This window comes from Stegodyphus dumicola, chromosome 4 (genome assembly GCF_044657685.1).
Source record: "Stegodyphus dumicola isolate Sdum_Otavi_A_Nest chromosome 4, ASM4465768v1".
In the NCBI taxonomy this organism is placed as follows: Eukaryota; Metazoa; Arthropoda; class Arachnida; order Araneae; family Eresidae; genus Stegodyphus; species Stegodyphus dumicola.
The window spans coordinates 33,872,710-33,896,293 of NC_140771.1; the positions used below are offsets into that span (position 1 = coordinate 33,872,710).

Consider the following 23,584-nt stretch of genomic DNA (forward strand, 5'->3'; position numbering starts at 1 on the left):
AAACTACCAAAGATTAATAAGAGAACCTATATCTTATATTTTGAATAAAATAAGGAAATTAAAACTTTTGAGGTTTAAAAATTACTAACATAAGGCATTCGATTAATTTTATCAGGAAAAAAAAGTATGAAACAAATTTCTTATTTCTTTGATAACTATTATCCCTTTATATTTTAACTAAGCACTCATAAAGATGATATAAAAGAGGCAGCACTTAAAATTATTTTTTTAGCTTTTTAACTCTTTTTAGCTTTTCTATTTTAGCAACTTGATCATACTGTGACTAAAAATGAAATTGTCTATCTGCTATGTGCCAAGGGTATTGGGACATTAAGAAAATTTTAAAAACATATAAATGCTAATAGCATAGATAAATAAGAAAAATAAAATTCAGTTCACTTAAATATTTCTCTGACAATTTTGTCTTATAATGTGCCATTTTAAACAGTTCCTTGATATTATTTTTATTTACATAGAATAAAAAATGTTGTGATAATTAAAAATTAACTTTTTTTATATTTTACGCTCCTCCGATAATGTGAAAACTTTCAAAAGAGCAAATCTAGAGCTGAAAAAAATACGGAAGAAAATTAACCACCGTGAAGTTAGAGGATTTTTCGGGAAACTGGAATTCACTGGAAATTTATCTTTGAATAGGGAGCCTGGTGGGGGAACTTCTATTAACGTATAGTGAGAACAGTGAAAACAAGCCTCAAGAAAATAATTGGGAAGTCATCTCTACCGATGAACTGAGAACTGTCTTAACAGAAATGGAAGCTGTCATAAATTCAAGATCTATTACCTATGCGTACAGTAATTACTAGGAGTTATCTCTATTAAGTCCTTCGCATTTTCTTATAAGGAAACATTTGATTTCTTTACCACTGGCAAATATGATGGAAATGTTAATGAAAATAGATATAATATGCTAAAATGACTCAACTGTCGACAAAATCTGTTAGTTCATTACTGGAAAAATAATGATCTAACAGATTCAAGGGAATATTTGATAAACTTAAAATCTGCAAACTGTATAACACCAACAAAGGTCAAAGGAGACTTTAAGGTGAATGATGTAGTCTTAATCGGAGACAGCAAGTTGCCTAGAAATATGTAGAACCTAGGCAGTATATATCGAACGCGACAGCAAGATACGATCGTCCAGTGTAAAACTTAAATCTGATATAGTGAAAAGAATAATACAACTTTTGTATCTATTGGAACTTTCAGAATAGATTATATGCTGATAAAATAAGAAAATTTAAAGTTATGACTTCATTTAGAATTCTATTATATTATTCCTTTTTTTTTTTCTTATTAGTTATTATTGTTTTGTTATCTATTATTATAGTATTTTCATTATGTTGTTTTAATATTTATTGTACTAGTATTGAAAATTAATCATTATTGTTGTTGATAAGTAAGTATTGTGTGATATTAATTAGTTAGATTTAACTGATGAACTTGCTGTTCATGTGGGGCAGGATGTTATGAATTGATAGCTCCCGCTGTTAGGTGGCGCTCCGAGCATCCTGTTTCTGATGTTATTCTAGAACTTAAATTTCATGGAACAGCGAATGTGTTAACCCTAATAGTAACGAAGGCGTGTGACTAATAATAATGCTTGTAAGCATTGCATGATATGTAAATATATTTGTGAGTGGTAATATTAAACGGAATAATCACTTGGATCTGGATTTAACGTTCGATGAATGTCAATCTAATGATCAAATGAATACTAATGAAAATAGTTACTACAGCTGGTACCACATCGTTATTAAGTGAAGCCGATCTTGGAGTTTACGTTCCTAGAGAAATGCGCCTCATCCGCCCATGATACCCGCATCGACCGCTTGCTATCTTCGTCATCGTTGATGAGGAAATAATTCGACATGCTGTTACCCGTCTGCAAGGTTGCAAGGTCTGAACACGTTGGAATCGATAAAGGAACATTCGCAGAACAGAAGCTTAAAGACTGTGGACTTCGGTATTTCCAAACTGGAGGCAACACTTCTTGCAGTTTGCAACGGATCTGCAATAGTCGTATTATGCACTTCGGTAACAATTTCAAAAAGGAAAAAATAGTCGTCCGCATTGCAGTCTACTACATGTGCATCAAGTTTCTTCAAATTTTTTTACCAAATCACATAAAGGTTTATTGAATACAATCAGCTTATGATTTTGTCGCTATACTCACACTGTTTCCACAGCATTTTCCCGGTTTATATATATATATGCTTTAATATAGTCTTGCAGTTCTGAGATTTATAATACGATTTATTTTGCTAATTGCAGCTGGCTTGACAAAAATTGCTGCTTTTTACTTCCTTGTACGAAATAAAGGAAGTACTGCAATCACGAAAAATTCCGGGTTTCATATTTCAACGAAAATATCCATTTTGATCGCTAGCGAATGCAATTTAATGATGTTTTTGCGGGACATCTGTGCGTAAGGACTCTTTTACCCCGAAACGAATTAAAAAACTGATTTAAAATGGGTTCAGAAGAGATTTTTTTCATGGCGTCCGTACGTGTACGTACGCACGTATGTATGTGTGTATGTATCTCGCATAACTCAAAAACGAGTAGCATTAGAACGTTGAAATTTTGTATATAGGACTGCTATACCATGTAGTTTTGCACCTCCCTTTTTGGATACAGTCGGCAGCACCAAAAGTACATAAATATATATATATATATATATATATACCCACTTTGTTATTCGGCTAAGTAAGCTCAGTTTTTTTTTTTTTTTTTAAATCTTATATGTTGGTAAATTGTGCATTTTTTGCTTTAAAAATGATTGAATTATGTTGTTCTTATCTTCCGGTTAAGGTTTTTATGCCTTTAATTAATCTGCATGCAATAGTTATAGAATTATCAACAATTTAAAAGTTGTTTAAGTGCGGCAAAGCTTTATATTTTTAATATAGCAGCCATATTTGTTTACATTTGAAACAACTTACAAGAATAGTGAATTAAGTCTTTCTGCTCCTTCAATGTCTTTTTGCCGAGGGGTATCAAAACGAAACTTTCATTTTGTACACCGAAAAATCTACCTCCTTGCCTGCTGGCGGAATTGTTTGTGTTTGCGTAGAAACTATATTTTTACTTGTAAAAATTGTTTTAACTGCATTTAGTGTTTTATGTTTTTCTATATCTTTCAAACCTTAATGAAATTATTTTGTGTTTTTATGTATTTTTGCTTTGAAGCGAAGTGAGTACTGAATTAATTGAATAAGAAATACGTATATCTGTATTGAAATTTGAGAAAACAAGTTTAAATGAAATGCAGGTAAAAGTGCGTGTAATTTAATATTCCGTAGAAGGAAGTCATCTGGTGTACACCTCAGATTTTTGTAAACATTATTTACTGTAAATTATTTGTACTATATATTCAATCCGCAATCAGAGCATTTTTTTTGCCACGTGAAGTGTGTACTAGCTGTTTCGCGCTAAAACAACTGCAGAATTATAAACATCTTTCAACTGCAAAATAATTTCAGATCTTCTTGTATTCTATAACTTTTTAAAGATTAAATTTTCAGCAGTTCTATTTAACTTTTTATTGCAAATTGCCTTCTGTTGACGCCAAAATGTACATTTTCGCATACTTCTTATTTATTCTGTATTTTATAATTCTGTTGCAAGATTTAATCACTTTGGCTAATTTTCAAATTTTCAAAACTGAATTTTTAAAAAATTTAGAATGTAGCCAATTAGCGCTGTATCGCCAAATCTCGTTTTTCTTAACTATATTGTTTCTCAGAAAAACTGTGAGTCTTCATTATTTGTTGTACAGATACTGATAACTTAATTATGTTGATATTGATTAATTTTGGACTAATTCATATAATACTAATACATCTTTGTTTTCTTCACAGGGAAAATGTGCCGTATATTCGGTTTGGAACCGTACCTGAAAGCCACAATCCAGATGCCGTAGGTAAGTTTCAAATTCCTTTCAAGAAATGGAACTTTTGTAAGGCTGTACAAGAAACGTTAATATGTTTTATAGAACAGTTAATATTCCAATTCATGATGCGAAAAACTAAAGTTTCACAGCTCTGAAAATAAACTGCGCTAAGAATTACACTTTCAACTACAGGATGGCGCACGAAACACCGGGCCTGACTCCCCCTCCCACAAGTGTCCTCTATTGAGATACACTGTTAAAGACAGTACAGGTATCAGAATGGAATGCAGCAAACGCCAGGGTGCTTGCGCATAATGCATTATCCTTGTCGAATTACAGTCATCATTGCTAATTATGTCTGTTAAAAGAATGTCTGTTGTCAGAAATTTTTGATAAGTTCAAAGAATTTCTTTTACAAGGCATAACTGTATAGTTGGAGTATTAAACATTAATATAAGTCAAGCTATACAAAGTAATATTACGACCCTTAAGTAATACGTATAATAAAATTGCTCTGGGGCATTTTACATGCTTGCATTGCATACATTATAGCCGTAAGTATTAATATATTCATATAAATTAAACAGTATTTTTCCTGGAATTGTGTCGCCAGTTTATAGAAAAACTTTTGAGTTGAACAATGCTCTGTTTTCCACGGCTTTTGTTACTAGGCATGTATCATGGAGCTTTATAAATTTGACATAGAACAATATTTTGCATAGTCTGTAATTGCTTCCGATTGGTACTGTATGAGTAGGCCCAGGCAGGGCAGACATAACATAATATAGGAGGCAAGATGGGTTTGTTAAATGAGTAATTTGTTGTCTATAGAGGAAAGGTGTCTCAACTAGGGAGAAGAGGCTATCTTTACGCTCTCTAAATTTCTGTATAATGGATGTAATGTGTGCGGTCCATGTCTTGCTAAGGTCTTGCTTAGGCCAGTGAGCCCTGAGTTTCAGTTGATCTTTATTTTCAGGGTAAGTAAACTTGTCATTGCCTTGTCGACATTTGTTTGTCTTTTCCATTTAATTAGAAAGAACCTAAGTGCATGTTTATGGTTTTGTAAATGCTGTATGACTGGCCTAAGAAAGAAATGAAATTTATGCAAGGAATCGCTTTGTCATCAGCGTACACTACACGAGTAGTGCTTGATGTCTGTGGAATGCCGTTTATATAAATATTATATAGAATGGGTCCCTAGGAAGGACTCTTAAGGAACACCGGCTGAAAAAGCACCGAGGATGGAATACGTATTGGAGAGATGAAAGACAAATTAGCAGTTGGTTAGGTAGGAGTTAATAATATTTGTGATGTAGCCTGAGAAATACAGGCTGCATTTTGTATATCAGTTCATCCAACCAGACGCGATCAAAAACTATATCTAGGAAAAATCCTCTAGTAATTTTCTTCCTTTACAGCCCATCTGAAACGTAATCAACTGCTCTGTACAGTTTGTGAATCGCAATAAGCTAGCTTTGAAATCCAAACTGATTTGGAATAGAAATAGTAGTTTCATCAATGAAGAAGCGAATTCTTTTCAGAATCGCAATTTCAACTACTTTGTTTAAAGAAGTTAACATATAATTGGCCATTTTCCGATTTTTGGCTATACTGAAAGCCGAAGGAAAATTTTTCGTTATTTTCATTACGTCTCTAAATTTGTTTTATTTGCTTTAATAAACAAAAGAGTGTGCTACATATTCAATCCGCAATCGGAGCATTTTTTTACCACTTGAAGTGTGGGCTAATCTTTGGAATATGGTAACAGGTAGTTTGGTGACATTTTGGTAAGGCGATAAAGGTTGCTAGCTAGGACTTTAGCAGTGTACATGGATAAAGTCAAGACTGTGCGCAGTGCCATTTTTGTGCAATTCTGGGATGTTTTTTTAAGTGAAAATAGGTCGACGTGTACATGGATACAGTGTTGTATGTGCAATTCTTAAAAACGCGGCAAGCAGTGGGCGATTCTGCACTTTCTCCCAATTTCGCACCTAATCTTCGTCATGATTAAGCACTTTGTTCCATAAAAATTCTAGCATAAGCGTAATTCGGCTAGCAGGTTGTTGAAAAAAAAATGTTGAGTAAAAAAAAAAAAAAAAAAAAAATGCCTTTACTTCGTGAAAACAAAATGGCGTCCAAACAAAAATTAGCAGGTTGCTGTAGCAGGGTTGGTCGCTAAAAATTCGCCAAGTTACCATAATCCAAAGATTAACCGAAGTGTGTACTATCTGTATCGCGCTAAAACAACTGCAGAATTATAAACATCTTTCAACTGCAAAATGATTTCATATCTTCTTGTATTCTATAACTTTTTAAAGATTAAATTTTCAGCAGTTCTATTTAACTTTTTATTGCAAATTGCAACCCCTTCTTGAATTATTTGTATTGATCTAATAGTTCATATATTTTCCAAGCAATGATTTAAGATATACTCATTCTTTCTTAAGGGAAATTATTTCAAGCAGTGACTTTCCGAATAGAATATTTTTAAGAAGAAATGTTTTACGCAATAGTTCTTATAATAGTTATTTTCTGCTTTTATTTTTACTACCACTTTTTCTGTTTTCATTTTTCCCTAGACGTCCGAAGAAAAACAGAAAAAAAAAAAAAAAAAAAAAAACTGTTTGAGTATCAGAATGTAGCAAGGAAAAAAAAAAAAAAAAGTGAGAGGAAAATTTAATAAACCAGAACTTTAAAATTATTCAGTTTTTCTAAAAACCAAAGAATACTCAAGCTGACGCTACTAGCACTAGTTATTCGTCAACGTCTCAGCTACCATTGAAATTACCAAAAGAACTTAATAATTAGAAAGAGTTTAGAAAGCGTTTTCACCCGAGAATTACCTTTAACTTCAATGCAGCCCGTCAAAAAAACAGAAGAAATACTATTGAAATCTACAATTTCTGCAATAGATACGCATTTGTATGTGTCTGATGATTCCGGATTATGCCCAAGTCCATTATTGCCATCTCAAGTTCAAGCGTTAATAGAAAATGGTCCTGAATATTACCAAAACTTGGTTTCGTGTTTCAGTTTCCCAAAAGACAAAATTGGACGTAAACCTTTTTAGATGTACTCATGTCGAATCTTGCCAGACAACGAAAGAGTTAATCCGATTTCTTAGAACGATTACGAAAGAATAAACCTGTTAATTCGGAATTGCAAATTTTATTAAAAAAAGAGACTAAGCATTGGCGCGATGTTATTGAGAGAATTATCTATGCCATTCAGTTTTTAGCCAAACAAAACTTAGCCTTCCGTGGTTCCAGTAACAAACTATTCGAAAGAAATAATAATTTTTAAAGTGTATAGAAATCATCACAATATTTGACCCTATCTTATCTGTATATATTAATAAAATTAAAACTAAAAACATATGCTTCATTACCTTGGAGTTAAAATTCAAAATAAAATAATTAACTTATTAGGGAATAATAAATGGCAAATTATTTCAAATAAGGTCAAACAGGCAAAGCATTTTTCTATTTTACTTGATTGTACCCCTGATGCCAGCCATCAAGAGCAGATAGTATTGTATGAGGTAATTTTAATTTAGAAAATACAGACATGAGTATTGAAGACAGGTTTTTAGTATTTTGTGTTACAACAGATACGAAAAGTGGAAGACGAACAACGTTCTTATCAAAGACTTTAGAGGAAAATGATTTTGACGTTAGTAATTTACGCCAAGAATACGACAATGGTTCAAACATGAGAGCTAAACAGCTTTCGAGTAATTATGCTCAAATTGTTGGTTCTCCGGATTAAAAAGTTAACCTAAGTTTAACATAATATGTAACTGCACTTACTTTTATTATGCAGAAAAACAATAACAGCAAGCGATCACAAAAAAGATAAATATTGCACAAATTACTACGTTTGCAACAGTAGACACAAAATAAGGATTAAGCGATTTGTCGAATGCGTCTACCCTTACATACGCATCGGCATCAAGTATTTGCACGTTCAAATAAGACAGAAGAGAACACCAGAGACGAAATCCTGCCCTGGTTATAACTCTCGGTCAAATAAGATAGTATGCTAGGAGGAAAGCTGGCAAGCGCGAGGCTACCTTAACACAGTTAAACGCCGAAATCCCTAAAGGCGATCCAAGAAGCCGCTAACCTATCGGTCCAGTAGACGAGCTAAGACTAAGCTGAGCAACTCGCATTCCACGTCCCTGTTCTGAAGGGATGGTGAGTGAGTGCACCGCTATGATGGCTTCCGACCACGGACATGAACCAAACGGAATTATATACGATCACGGCGGGGAAGACTCCAGAGTAACAAGGTTGAATATTATATACTAATAACAGTTTTTACGTATTGTTAACTGCAAGGCACTAAGCGTTATTCTGGTTATCTGCTTTAAGTTCTGAACTTTTGAAACATTATAATATTATCCACGGTTGTTTCTGCTTAGGCAGTGTCCTGAGATTTTCTCTATTTTATCAAGGGCTATTCTGTTTTTGAGTGTGTTAGTCGTCCACATTGCCCAGACACAGTCCGCTGGTTTCTTCAAATGCCAGGTTCTTGTATGTACACAATGGAAGGAATAATGGTCCGTGTCGCCTTCCTCTCCGCATTCGCAGAAAGGAGTATCCCTAAGTCTGAATCTGTTCAGGTATACTGGGAATGGTCCATGACCTGTCAAGAACTGTGTTAGGCTAGCACAGTGGGTCTTAAAAACATCTGCCATCAACAGGGACCCCAACCCCGGACTGCATAACGAAACACTGTCAGACAGACTGTGCCACCAAACCAGCCTGCTAACACTAAGTCGTCGTATACAGATGTCGGCTTTATACGCTCCCAGGGGAAAACCAAGGAAGGATATGAATATGCAGTTTTGAGGCCCCAGTTGCACTGGAAACTTCAAGCAGTTTAAAGGCTCGCTGAATTCGCCAACTCCATCAACGGGGTTGTTTCACCCCAGACAACCACGAATATCTGACTATAACCGACGGATCTATCTCCACTACAACCAACGGAATGAACAAAAAAGTACCATACGGTCGCTGCCGAGCCTGAAACAGCCATTGCCAGCGATGACTCCAGTCCAGTGGAGACTGATTTTAAACACCCGTGGCCGAGACTGCCTAGGTACAGATCCTAATCAGTAGCTTCCCAGGTTTTACCTGAGTCGACCCCCCCGGAGGGGTATTCAAATAAGACAAGAATTTTCCTGTTCAGACAGGCAGCGATACAAACTGCTTGTTTTAATGAGTGCCCGGCGCCTTTTCGAATCGGCGCCGTCGTGCGCCGCACGACCTTGCACCTATTGTCGGCGCGGGCTTGCTCGAGGGTTATCTGTCTATGGGGAGAAATGCTATCAGGAAAGACTTCCTAAGGGAGACTGTCTCTTAGTCACGGTATACCCGAAAAAAGCCACAAGACCTGCTGTGTTTGCCTAGAATTTAAATCCGGTCGAACTGCCAGGATTTAGTGATACCACTCCCCCCTTGGTGGGACCCTCTATGAAGGCATTCCTATTTTGAGGCAACTAGTCCTCGCCTGCATTGTCAAAATCGTGCCAGCAACAAGCATTCTGTTCTTTATATGAACCGAAATTTTTTTTTATCTGGCTAATAATATTCGCTGCATATGCATATGTATTTATATGCTATGATTAAAACTTCAGCGATTTTGCACGCCCTTTAAGATTACCAGATTTCATGCTTAAAGCCTCTTCTAGAAAGTAGGTAAAAGCAGTTTTATTATTTAGTTTCATTTTATACTTGAATTAATGAACAATAAGATGTTATTTTGGCTTGAATTAATGAACAATAAGATGTTATTTTATACTTGAATTAATGAACAATAGATGTTATTTGGATTAATTAGAGTGCATCCCTTAAGAACCATTAATTTCTTTAGAAGTTTCTCTATTATGCAAGCAATTTTGTCTGATTTATCAGGAGATAAAGACAATTGACTGCCTAATAGTTTTGCGATTTTCATTCATTGTAAATTAAATGAAACCAGTTTATCTTTAGATACTCTTTTACGATGACATCTTCCAAAAAGTATTTAAATATCATTAAAGATCATGTAACTCCTAAATTGAACCAAAACATAAGTTACTTGCATAAAATTTCGGCTAGTTTTAATTTGATGAAATTCTTATACTGCTCAAGAGATAAAGGGTATTCAGACAAGTTAATAAAAAAAATTATCTTTAAAAGAGGAATGTTATTCCGTCTGTAATAAGGTATACGCCTTATTACTTACTATTAAATGTATAATTCTATTAAATTATATATTCAGTATTAAATTATACTCGCTATTAAATTAACTCACTATTAAATGTATAAGAATTAGGACTGGATTACAGAAAAGCACCCCCAACGCTATCTACTTAAGGGGATGGATAATTTCGTGCAAACCTTTTCAAGAGAAAATTACTCGCATTTACGTTCCTGAAGGAAAATTCTACATCTAATCAGCCTGTTCTCCGAGGTTTGATTGGATTGATTTGGTTTGCTTACTGAATTACGTCAAAGCACATAACAGCTATATATATGAGGGATGCTTTCGCGGAGGACTGTTTAAGAGAATCTGGCTTGTGTCTACGTTACACACTCCGAAAAACCATAAAAATGCCCATGAATCCAAACCTTTCGCTGGAATTCAAACCCGAGTGAGCTACAAGTGTTCAGCCACCTTTACCGCTTTGCTACTGAAAAGCCCGTAAAAACTGATAAAGAAAAAGTATTAAAATGGTATGGGGGTGAACCATGAAAAGAACAGTGTTCCAAGCTTCTTAACGTTGCACTGTTAATTTATTTGCTTGATTAAGTCACGAATTTCTTTTGGAAATTTAATAAGTTTGTGTTGAGAATTAGTAGTTCTCGTTGCGACTTCATAGGCCTGTGAGATGATTTCCGCGATTTCACTTATAGCAATGTCAATTTTTCTGGATTATCAAGTTATTCAAACGTCGCTAATATTGGAAAGTGATCAAGGGAAAGTTCCACTTTCGTTTCAAGTGCCATGCATATAGAAGCACTGGAAATAATGATATATAGGCTATCACGGGAAGTAATTTGGCCTATAAGTGGTTTCTCCCGGAGCTAGATTGCTACAGGATGGGTCAGAAAATTCTCGAGCAGTATTTTCTCTTTAAAGTTCGTACTTCTGCATCCTCATTTTGAATGTTTTGCTTTGAGAAAATGATTCCAAGAATGATTTACGTTAATAATGTAATGTTTGTTGAATGCTTAATCAGCGATCATTTCCAGATATTTTCCTACTTGAATCGCTTGCTCTCCATCTGAATGGAGGGTACTCTCGAGATGCGCTTGGGATAATTAAATACATTGGGATTTTCACTATCTGTGTCCGCATTGAGGTTGGCAGTTGAGTTAGTCGTAGCCAAGATTACGAGGTAGGTGCTAGTGTGTTTACGGCGCCAGTTGGCAAGCTGATTTCTGTTTGGATGTTAGTCGTATTTATCAGCATTGTCAAGCTTAAATGAGAGGACAGCGCATCTTCACTCCAGTCATCGTGTAGGGTTTCACTTATTTTCACTAATAGTTATTTAAATTTGTTAGCCTTTTCTGACTTCTCTTATTCGCCGCGATGTAAATTAGCATTTTATTGCTATTTGCATTATTTTCTTATTACGAATATATTCTATACATTATATTACTGTAAGTGTTTTTTTTTTTTTTTTGTGAGGCGCTAAAAAGGTATTTTGCCACGGGCGGCAGTTATGCTCGCTACGCCACTGTCTTGTCCTCGAACTATTATCCTGCCATTTCTGAGTCAACTTGTTACAGAAAACTGAAATGTGTAGTTTTCCATTACTCTTTAAATTTAGTGTTACATTATCTTTTAAGTTTCTCACCACAAATAATCGGTGATTTCAAGCACGCAAGTCCGTGCCGTCTGTAAACTATTGTGTTCAATAAAAGGGTCTTTTACACCCTTTCTCTGTTGTATTCATCTTCCATTCTTTACGAGAAGTCGTAAGATTAACATTTAAGCAGGTCTAGTTACATTACATGACTGCACAAAACCCTCCTTTACGTTTCTTCATGGCTTTTGTACAGGCAATGGAAACAGTCTACCGTAGTAGTCGCAGCAGTGAAGCAGGTGAGATTTGTCCGTAAAAATGCCAAAGGAACGATTTTTCGTGTGCCGCTGTGTATTAGTGGCCGTTAGTTTAAAAGCACCATTTTTTTTTTACGCCTGAGATGATGTATTATGTTCACATAAGGTATAAAATCCTGTCCTGGCGAAATAAAATCTGTAAACGTGACATGTCTCTGGAGTTAAAAGGAAGAGAACAAGGAAAACTAGAAAAAGTCCGTGGAAAGTATTTCACTGCACAAAACAACCTTTCCTAATCTTCCTTGCGACTTTTTATACAGGGTGCTGCACGCAAAACCGGGCCGTCCCTTCATCAGACATCAGAAGATGAACTTAATATCAATGAATAAACAAAGTCAATGCATAAAATGAAATGTAATGTTTTTAATGTGAACAACAATATGAATATATTTTGAATATGAATTCAACAGTGGCAACCCGCTCGGGTATCGAATACGACATTATCACACACTCACCCGGCTTCACATAACCAGATCTACTTCTCAATTCGTTTGGACATGTTTCACTGGCTACAGCTGCAGCTGCTTTAAGGGGCTATCACTTCTAACGATAGTCCCTGCTTGAAGGGACTTTTCTGAGAAACGAGATTTTGGTAGCACTAGTGTAAACGGGAGGATTCCTAGAATAAAGAGCACCGCTGGAAGCGAAGTCCCGTCTAGTTACGGAAACGATGTAGCGGCTATGCGGGGTTTTTTTCAAACCTAACCGAAAATGTCTCGGATGGAGCTCTGTCCCGGGTAGAGTCAAATAATCAGACGAAAGTTATACTTCTGAAGGATCACGTGACTCGAATCTGAGCGATAATCGATTACTGTTCGGCGTTTAAGTCTTTGTAGTAAGTGAAAATGGTAACCTAGCTACGTGGGTTCCTGGAAATGTGCGCGTTCTGAGAATTGCCCCTTTCGACGTCCAGTCCAGTGTAACCGAAACATAATGTGATTTTACATCTATATGTGCACCTGCAGATCACATGCCCCGACCCCGGCTCATCACGCTATCTCTTAGTAGGAAGCTGAAAATAATTTAATTGTCGCCAAAAGCGCAAGGGCCGGTTTTGCGTGCCTCACATTGTATAACCATTTCTCAGCACTTTGCCACTCGGCAAAGTATAAGATCTTTATAGTTTTTCGTTCAAATTTAATCTATCTGGCACTGCTAAGAAAGCGAATTAAAATCAATACAAGCAGTTTTTAATACGTTTAAATCTTTATTTACTTTTTAGTGTATATGTAAATTAAAATACATATATTTGTAACATATCGCAATATTTTATTTTTTAATAACATATCTAATTGATACAAATTAAAATGTATTTACTTTACTCACATCCAAATGATGATTTTTTTTATGAGCCTTTGCTTTTTTTTTTTTTTTTTTTTGTAATTAATAAAAGAAATTTCGAATGTTTTGTGCTCTATGACTGACAAAGAAGCATTTTCTTTAAAATTTAGATTTTTGCTTAAGAAAAATTGAAATTTTTTCTAGTAATTTTTTTTTTTTTTTTTTTTTTTTAATTGTACCTGCAATCTGCATCTTTCGAATTGTAATTTTTCTTACGTTTTGTTTTCTTTTGCTTACGCCTCATTCTTCATTTTGTTATCTAGCATAACATTTTTGATGGTACATTAAATGCTTAATATTGGTTGTTGGTAGTAAATAAAGTATGCCGAATCAAATGAGGGCTATCTGCCTAAGGGAAAGGTTGCCTTCGCGGAAGATTTCTAAGGGAAGTTAGCTTGTATTTACGTTGCATATAAGGAAAATAATGAAAATCAACCACGAAGCCGCCCTCTTTGCCCGAACTCGAATTCGTCTCAGGCAAATAGGTATGACTCGAATTACCAGCATTCAGCGTTTTTACTGCCACTGATGGGACCAAGAAAATACCTGAAGATACTGATGAACTTCAAGACTTCTGATATTGGGATGTTACTTATATTTGATTTCAGCAGCTTTCATGTGTTATCCGGAACCACTACTTACCAATCCCATCTTTTTTAGTCACATGCTAGCTCGTTCTAAAACTCCCATCGACAGAAATTGTTTTCAGAAATGGTTCGCATTACAGATTTGAGTTCTGATTACAATACATTTTAATGTGCATATCTCAGTCTAATTCACTCTTTCTCAGGTGTGATGTTATGGAAACACTGAATCATGCGATAGATTGGCCCAGATTCATAGCACCTTTGTGGGCATGGCTGGCGAAGTCAGATCTCTTTTATAACCATCGCATTTCAGAGACATGCAATAAGTTGTTAGCAATCAATACAATTAGCTGTTAGCTTATTGTATAAGAATTTCACAGTGTATTACGTATGTTTCTTTACTTGTAGAGTCATTAGGTAAATTTGAAGCAGGGGACATGAAAAATGAGCTACGCCCTCACCGGGACTCAAACCTGGACCTCTCGAATACCCGCCGAGTGCGCTACCTCTACACGACGAAGGCATGCAGAAAGGAGGGAGAAAGTACCTTATATACTCCCCCTATTAAAGGGCAACTGGGGATTAGGAGACTCAGTCGCAAAATCATGGTCGTGAAGAATCATCATTAACCACTTTTTAGTTCGAGCTCCACTTGTAGAGTCTTCTAGTGTTTTTTGGGAACATAAACTGGTAGGCCCCACTGAAAGGCGAATTCTCGCTAGGTCTTGACAGAACAAATGACTGCTGGAGAAATCATACGGAACAGAAATGCATTCATCCAGTGCTCACACTTTAACCACCACTTGTGGCTAAGTAACTTGAACAGAAACTAGTATGTAGAATCGCAATAAATTAAAGTTTAACTACACAACTGGCTCTTAATCTGTCTAACCTGCTTAATCGGCTGCACACAGCAAAGCCGAGCCTAGAATAGCAATATAATCTAAGGAAATTGGCTAGCACCAACTGTTCAACTACAAAGTTACTAAATGAACCACGCGGTATAAATGCAGAACTAACACGCCTACCTTGAGCTCTTAAAACTGCTGCTTAAATACTGTTTCCAACACACTTAAATTTGCACATACGTCGTAAAATTTACATTCTGGCTGGAAAATGAAATCAAAAGGGAAAGAAAAGTTGCTTAAACTAAAAATAATTGGGTTGAATAAAATAAGATCTTTACGTACTAACTATGGCTGTAAACGATTAAAGACACAATAGCCCCTATGCTCTCTCGATGTTTCTCAGCCTATTCGACTGGTAATTCGATGGTTTCGAATTCGACTCTAGGCAAAGGTATGACTTTTTTTCAAGTAGGCCGATCCCTTCCTTCAAACATTTCTCGGCTGGGCATGGAAATAATCTATTCACATTAATATCTGGCTAAATCTGTAAAATAGAGGTTTACCCTTTTGAAATTAACATATGATTGCTTTGAAAATAATATATGTTTTTGAAACGACCATCTTCACAGAAGACTCACACCATATGGAGTAGTAGGTGATCGTCTTAGAAACTGTATATCACTGTATATCTCTGTATATCTATTATGTTATATATCGTAACAAAGGCTGTAAATGATAACATATTAATATTTGGATTCTTTTTCTCCAGAATGTAGGGACTTGTTATTGCATAGATGTGAAAACCGCATGTTTCAGGTTTCGAAATTTCTAGAATCGTTATCTAAAAGATTTGCCGGAACAAAATGTTCTACAAGGAAGGTAATATATATACATATTTGTTTTGGATAGCCAATGAAATAATAAAACTTTCTCTTCCATATGGTATAATTAATTTATTGTTTATTGACATAGGGAATGGTTATATGTTAATCTAAGAATAGCCAATTTTTGTTTAAAAATTCATTAAATATAACAATAAATTTATCCTAATGCTCTTACTTATAGTATCCGCAAAGGACAGCTAAACCTGTCATTTTGATTTGCAGCCTCAATATCGAGAGCAGTATTCGCGATGCATTATAAGGCACAGCCGATATTATAAGCCCAAAGGAAGAAAGGCCATCATAAATACCTGTACCTTATTCGGAATATCGAAACTAAAGCCTTTCAACTAACCTCAATAACTGTCACACGTTTTGGGACAGCAGCTACAAAATTTAAGAACAAAATATTTTTAAACAAAATGTATACTTTCTTTCTTTTCGTTTCGTCAACAGAAGGACGACCGATCTACCGAGGTGTTAACATACCGGTTGAAAAACCTCACTGTTGTAATTTTCTGTAACACAATGCCTAAGATGCAATTGCTAAAGATCTCCATCCACAACTTGGAGACCTTTAGTGTGTGCATCTTACGCAGGACGCAGCGGCGACGTCGGCGATGACACTGTAGATAATCTTGTGAAAGCAGCAGCTCCTTTCCGAAGAAGGCGAGTTCCTGAACATCAAGCTTCCAAAATCGCAACTATGACCAATCCTAAACAAGCATTTAAACCACGAGTGGCAAGAAGAATAGAACAACACCACAACAGGCCGGCGTACCTACCAGTTCTTCCCTTGAACCAGCACAAAAGTCCAAAACTTTGCGTTTTTCTTAACATGTTACCTGACCGGTCGTTGCTCATATCCGAATTATTTTATTAAAGGGAACTTCTCTAATAGCGGCAATTGCGTCTAAAGGGTTAATGAAGATGCAGAGCTATTCATCTGCCCTCTTACAAGTGACCTGCACCTTTGGAAAATCCAACAATCTGGATTCTTAGTTTCAAAAGACTGGTGATATCTTACCATCCACCTATACCATCAAATCATAAAACTACACCAAAATCTCAGTGCTCTAGGAATAAACCAATGTCAAGTCACACCTTAGGATTGAGCGTGAAAACGCGGAAAGAGCAATGACTAGGGTACACTCCAATAGTTCTGAAAAACATAAGTAATTTCTATAATTCTTCAAAGCCCCAAACGTACTCAGCTGAACCCATGAACTTTATTTATGAACTTTGGACTATAATTTGAGAGATCTGAGGTGTCTTACCTGTAACAAATACCCTCATACAACAAGAACCAGACATTCCAATATACACTCACTTCCAAAAGTTAAGCACGAAAATGTAAAATGCAAAAAAATCAACAAATACTGCTTTAATTGACATAAAATTCGGCAGGACAGTAACATATATATTTATGCATAAAACAAAATCAATAATTATACACAGAAATGAAAACAATATTAAATTTTTGTAAGTTATCAGATAATGACATACTGGAGACTTAAACAGAATTATGTATAAAGTGAAAATAAACAGCATAAAATGAAAAAAAAAGGACATTAATAGGGTATGTAATTCCCCCCCCCTCATCTGTATACAAAGTTTACACCTTGTGACCATGCTTTCAATTAGGTGGTCAAACACCGCAGAATTAAGCAATCACCATTCTTCTTGTAGAGCAGTTTCCAGCTCAATAAGAGTGGCTGGAGGTGGGAAACGTGAAGATACAGCACGGCCGAGAGCATCCCAAAGATTTTCTATGGGATTAAGGTCAGGCGAATATGCTAGCCACGCCAGACGCGCAATCCCTTCACTCTCCTGGTAGTTATCGACGATGTCAGCTCTATGGGGACGTGCGTTATCGTCCATTAAAACAAATGCAGGGCCAACTGCTGCAGCGTACAATCTCACAATGGGTTCTAAAACTTCATCTCGATACCGGACAGCCGTCAAAGAACCACGTTTAAATATGTTCAGGTCGGTGCGGTATCCTAATGAAATCCCTGACCACACCATAATGCTTCCGCCTCGGAATGCTTGATGTTCGGTGATGTTTTGGGACTGATTGCGTGTTTGTTGTTCCCGTCATATCCTTATACGCTTGTCATCTGGCTACAGAGCAAATCTTGACTCATCAGTAAACATGACATTGCCCCAGTCAGACACATTCCAATTGACATGTTCCCCGCACCACTGTAATCGTGCCCCTCTTAATTGTACGGATAGAGGAACACAAACTCGAGATACCCGGGCGTACAGTTCACTCATATGTAAACTTCGGCGTATAGTAGCTGCAGATATCGCCTTACCGATGGACGCTGTAACCGCAGACGTCACACGTGTGGAGATCACTTTGCGATTCCGCTTGGCTACAATAGCAATATATCGATACCGTGGGGGTTGTAACCCTTGGGCGACCGCCTACGGGCCTTCGGACAACTGTCTGTGTGGTTTGGAATTGTTTCCATAAACGTGAAATTACAGAATGATGAACGCCGAAGAAAAGAGCAACATTTGGGATCGACTGTCCTGCTTCAATGCGCCCCACAGCACGCCAGTACTCAGAATCTTCCATTCGTCTTCTGGAAGTCATAGAAATACGTATGTCTTGAAAACAAATTGTACGAAAGTTTTAAACTCCTTCTATCAGCACTTACAATCAACTTCTGTAACCCTTCATAAAGCTGGCTTCTTATAAGACTGCCTTTTTTGCCTATTTCTTGCCATGAAAGCGCGATTGGCTGTTATCTAGCATATTTGCATACTTCCATCTACCTCTGCAGCGAATTGCATCTTCTTCAATTCTGATCGGCTTCCGAAAATTAGCATTTTCCTCTCCGTGCTTAACTTTTGGAAGTGAGTTTATTCGTAAAATTAAATCCTACATGTTTATCTACTTACATAAAAATGTAAAAATTTCATTGCAATGATCTCCGAAGTATCAGCTCTATTGTATTATTTATATAATCCAATATTGTAATGAATATACTCAACAATTTGTGTTACGTAACTTTGCCTAATTTTCTATTAATATCTACTTGAGTTTAAAAGTAATAATCCCATTCTATAACTCCAATGTAATGATTTCTTAGGAGAAAGATTCAAATCTTTTGATAAAAGATTTTACCTTCACTCAATCCCTTTTGAGTAGTTATGCGGCCGCAGTCTAGTTTTATTCAGTATGCATCATCACCGAACTTAGGCAACTTCATAGGGTTGTTGAACTCTAGCTGGTTAATGTGTTGTACAATATTTTTCGATTCTGCCTGGTGCTCCATGCACTTTTACCTGTTTATCTATTAGAACATAATCTTTACCGAATGCATATTGTTACATTCTACGGGTTCGTGGATTGAGTAATTGATGATAATATTTGATGAAGAATCAAAACACAATTTATTTGCCTGCATTACACAGGACAGTTCCAAAGACACGTTTAGAGCTGTCGAAAAACTACAATAACACGCTGAAACAATCAGCAACACAGCCTTCAGGCTGTAACGTCAGAACACCCGTGTCGGGTGAAAGAAAGACAGGTTGTCTTTTAAATTATTTATTTGGTAAGCTAAAATAGATTCTTGATTAAAGCATAAAAATAAACTGATCATTACAGCCCTAAATCATACAATATCCGCTAACGCAGCTTGGACGCAAAAAAAGTCCTTTTTACTGTAGTTACAGCATAAAAAAAGTATTGTTCTACAGAAACCACTGGCGTGGTTTAGAACGCAAAAGATGCGTCCTGTCACCTCAAAATCACATGAAGAACTCTCTCACAAAGATTTCACTCGTTTTGTTATCTGCGAAGAGAAACATAATTAGTTCCTTGTGTCCGGAAACTCCCAGGGTTTTTTTTCTGCAGTCCTGCTTTTTGCAGGTATGGCCCATTTCGTCCGCGAACAAAACAGGAAGTTATAATTCAGCACCTGTGCCCGCGAGGGGTGCTAGTAGCTGTAACGTCACAAGGCTACAACGGTGAAGACAGCTTCACAGCAAAGCACTAAAGTACACCTCCCGACCTGGTCACGGTTTTGAGAAGACTGCATAGTATCTCTATGAAGCTCTACATTCTTTTGAAACTCGAAGCTGCAGCAGTTGGTCCTGATTTCCTCTTTATGGACATTTATACCAAACTCCATCGATCCAGTATCGTTGCGTATCCAATCTTTCGAGATTCTAGAACTTGTTGTAACTGCACGTGTACATCCTTCATCCAGAAGGAGGCAGTTGAAAACTACCTTAAAGGAAGAATGACCATTGCTAGCATTTGCAGTGGGTGATTATCTCATTGAAAGCATGGGTAATTGCTGTAAATTTTGTGTGTAGGTCCTGGGTGGTCACGTACCTAATTTGTTTTGTTTATTTGTTTTTAGCTTTAAACATTTGTTTCTAATGATCCACATATAATGCCATAATATAATCTACGAAAATTAAATATTATTTTCGTGTTGTATGGATTGCTTGCCTTCTTTTAAGCATAAACACATTTGCTATCTACATGCGCAGTTTTGTGTAACTCAAAGCTTTAATTTTCCTTTTTGTTGATTTTGCCATCGCGTGCGAAAATTTTGGCAGGCAAATGCATAAGAAAATGAGAAATGTTAGAGGCTTAGGACGAAATGCATGAACTAGTGTTTTTAAACAAAGATGCCTTAAAATGGGCAGGAACAGTTAAATTACAGCTACTAATACATAATTTGAAAAATAACAATTAATTATCTAAAATATTGATTAATTTTAAATAAATAATAATTATTAAATGCATCGAAATAGAAGTTTATTTTTTTTTATTAAAGGTATGTGTTTTATTCATTGATTAAATCTTTGTATAAATTTAGCAACTCGACTTTCGTAAATTTAACATTCTGTTTCTGTTTTTCAGTGGTTTTTTAAGTGTATAAAATCAGAAGACCAACCATGTGAGCGATGGCGACGGAAATTAATCGACGCTAGATTTCGAACGGAACTGACTGAATTTCTGTGGTCTACTCGTTACTGCGTGCTGGGCCTTTCACCAAATGCCACTGATTCCGATGAGTCAGAAGTGATTGATTTCTTGAATGGCAGCGAGCTCCAAACTCCAGACCCCCAGTTATAAAAGGATCCTAAACATTGTTTCATTAAGATTACACTATTAGATTCATCATTATTAAGATTAGATAAATCATTATTTGGTTATCAGGTGATTATTAAAAAGCGCCCAAGGTCATCTCAGGTCGCAGCATCTCACAAAGAAAAGGATATGGAGCACCTGAAAAACTGCCGTATATAAGGACTTAAACTGTTTCAAGTAGATTCTAAATGTAAAGCTACTTTATTTTCTATATGAAATTTTGCTTTTCATGTAATTTTCTTGCAGTTTCATGAATTTTGATACACTTCAGAAAATTACATAAACAAATAAAGTGGCACACCAAAGAGCAGTTTGCATTTAAAAGCTTATCAGACAGGCGAATTGTTTTCGGCATAGCTTAAATTTTAGTTCAAAATGTCATCGATGGATGGCGCTGCATCATTAATTACGCGAAAATTTGCAAATTAAACTCCTCTAAAAGAGTATGTACATTTGCAGCTCATGATTACTTGCTCATTATTGGTAATTCTGTAATACGTTAACAAATGTTAACTAATATATACTACACAATGTTGAATTTTATGTTTCTTATAAATGCGTACGTTTCGTTCTTTCGAGCCAATTACGACTCTGCTCTTGAGTCTTTGAAATAATTACTTTTGTTTACATTGATAAGCAAAACGAATATTAGTTCCTCATTTACGTGTTATTAATTAGCTCTTAAAATTTATTGCTCAATGAGTTTTGATCTCTACGTTTCATTTTTAAAAGCTTAATAAAAGTAATATTCTATCGAAACGTAGACTCTTCCTTTTATTCCGTTATTTTCTCAAAACTAATAAATCATATTTAATGTGAGAGAATTGCGAATTTTGCAACACTGTGATTCTAACGATGCCATCTATCGAGGAAAATTTCACATCAAAACATATTAAAGAAGAATCCACTTTTGTGGTGAATCCTTAGGTGTATGCTGCATTCCGGTATGCCATAAAAATTCTGATACGTCATATTTGTGTGTATGCATAAGACGGCGTACATTTTGTAGCGTGTTTTTAAATCGTGCCACAAATGAAAAATTTTATTCTTATTTATTATTTTTTTGGGTCAAATAGTAATTACGGAATCGCATTTATCAGTCAGTTTTCAAATAGGTTTTTTTTTTTTTTTTTTTCAAATACCGCCTCGTTGCATCACACTAATGTATCCAAGCGGCATTGGAGGCTGCTCATTACTTACCGTAACATATCACCAGTGATACTGTTAATAGCAAATCTGATGAAGGATTTTCAATTCCAGTTGCTTGCCTAGGTATTCCCATAAGGAAAATTCAGCACATGTTGGTTGAAGGATAAAGGCGACCAGAACGAAAAGTACTCTCTGGGGAACTGTGTATTGGAAATTACGGTGGAATATATATGGTCACCTCTTCTTGTGAGAACCATTAATGGTCCAAATCCATCTTCAACATCCTTAACTACGGAAGAAAAAAAGCTTGCAGCATACTAAGGAAGAAAGAAGGCATCCAACACTGATAACGGCTGCAGCCAAATCTTCATCGCTGTTGCAGCAGAGCTATCAACTTGACAGAAGTCGTATTGAAAGACTTAAAAAAATTGTTATCATGTAATTATTATTTGATATAGAAAATAGTAAGTAAAAACAACTACTACGAATTCTGCCATACCACGAATTTAAATTCAGTAGAGCTGTTACAAGATTATCTCCTGATTTATGATTGAAGCGAAAAAACATATTGTATAACAGAAAGCTGAATTTTATAGAAATTTAACGTTTCATTGCGAACAGTCTTAGACTCGATCATTTTTGCATCACAGTGCTCTAAAAGCTGAGATGGATTTCTGTTGAACGTACATGTTTCCTTTTTTCTCGCTATATTAAAAAAATCTCAGCTTTCCTACAGTATTCTTCTTGCTTACTGCAGTTTTTTTATTCAAACTTAATAATCAAATTTGCTTTATTCATATATATATGTGTGTGTGTGTGTGTGTGTGTGTGTGTACATTCTTGTTGAATTTATCAATGTAACGTGATATTTGCAATCATAAGCCTGTAACTTTATTCAATAAGCATTTGCGTTGGCTTGTTGAAAGTGAAGTACGATATATGTAATAAATAAAATATGGTAATCACATCATGCCTTCACGATTGCTTATTTTAATAATTATTACAAAATATCAGATGCTTTTTGACGAGACAAATAACATGCGTTTCTTTCTTCAGGAACAAAAGTATTTTGCACAAGCGCATTTAGTTAAACAGCCTTAAAAGGTTATATAAGGGACCACTTGAGCTATCTGTTTCAGAAAAACAGAGAAAATGATGATTTTAATTCCAACTTTAAGGAAATATTTATAAAATTTACGTCAAAACTACTTTTTACTTCCTTGTACGAAGTAAAAAGGAAGTATTGTAATCGCGAAAAGTTTCAGGCAGCATATTTCAACGAAAATATCCATTTTGACCACTATCGAATGCAATTTAACGATCTTTTTGCGTGATATCTGTACGTAAGGACAGAATAAAAGACTCGTTTCCTCCAAAAAAATTATAAAATTAATTCTGAAGAGAATTTTTCGTGGCGTCTGTACGAACGTATGTACGTACGTGCGTGCGTACGTACGTACGTACGTATCTCGCATAACTCAAAAACGAGTAGCCTCAGAACGTTGAAATTTTGTATATAGGACTGCTATAACATGTAGATGTGCACCTCGTATTTTGGTTGCAACCGGCCGCACCAAACATATATAAATACTATATTTATATATATATCCACTCTGTTACCC

The 23,584-nt window shown here is 35.7% G+C and overlaps 1 long non-coding RNA gene across 4 annotated transcripts in view; it reads left to right on the forward strand.

Moving 5' to 3' along the window:
* The window catches only part of LOC118192337 (uncharacterized), a 45,256-nt gene extending 21,909 nt beyond the window's left edge, over positions 1-23,347 (forward strand). The window contains exons 1-4 of one of the 4 annotated variants that reach the window (XR_004758745.2): positions 1,591-2,153; positions 3,885-3,946; positions 15,577-15,686; positions 20,583-23,342. This is a non-coding gene — a long non-coding RNA (uncharacterized LOC118192337). The other 3 variants (XR_004758746.2, XR_015040605.1, XR_015040606.1) reach the window with 3 other exon arrangements.
* The last annotated feature ends 237 nt before the right edge of the window (positions 23,348-23,584 follow it).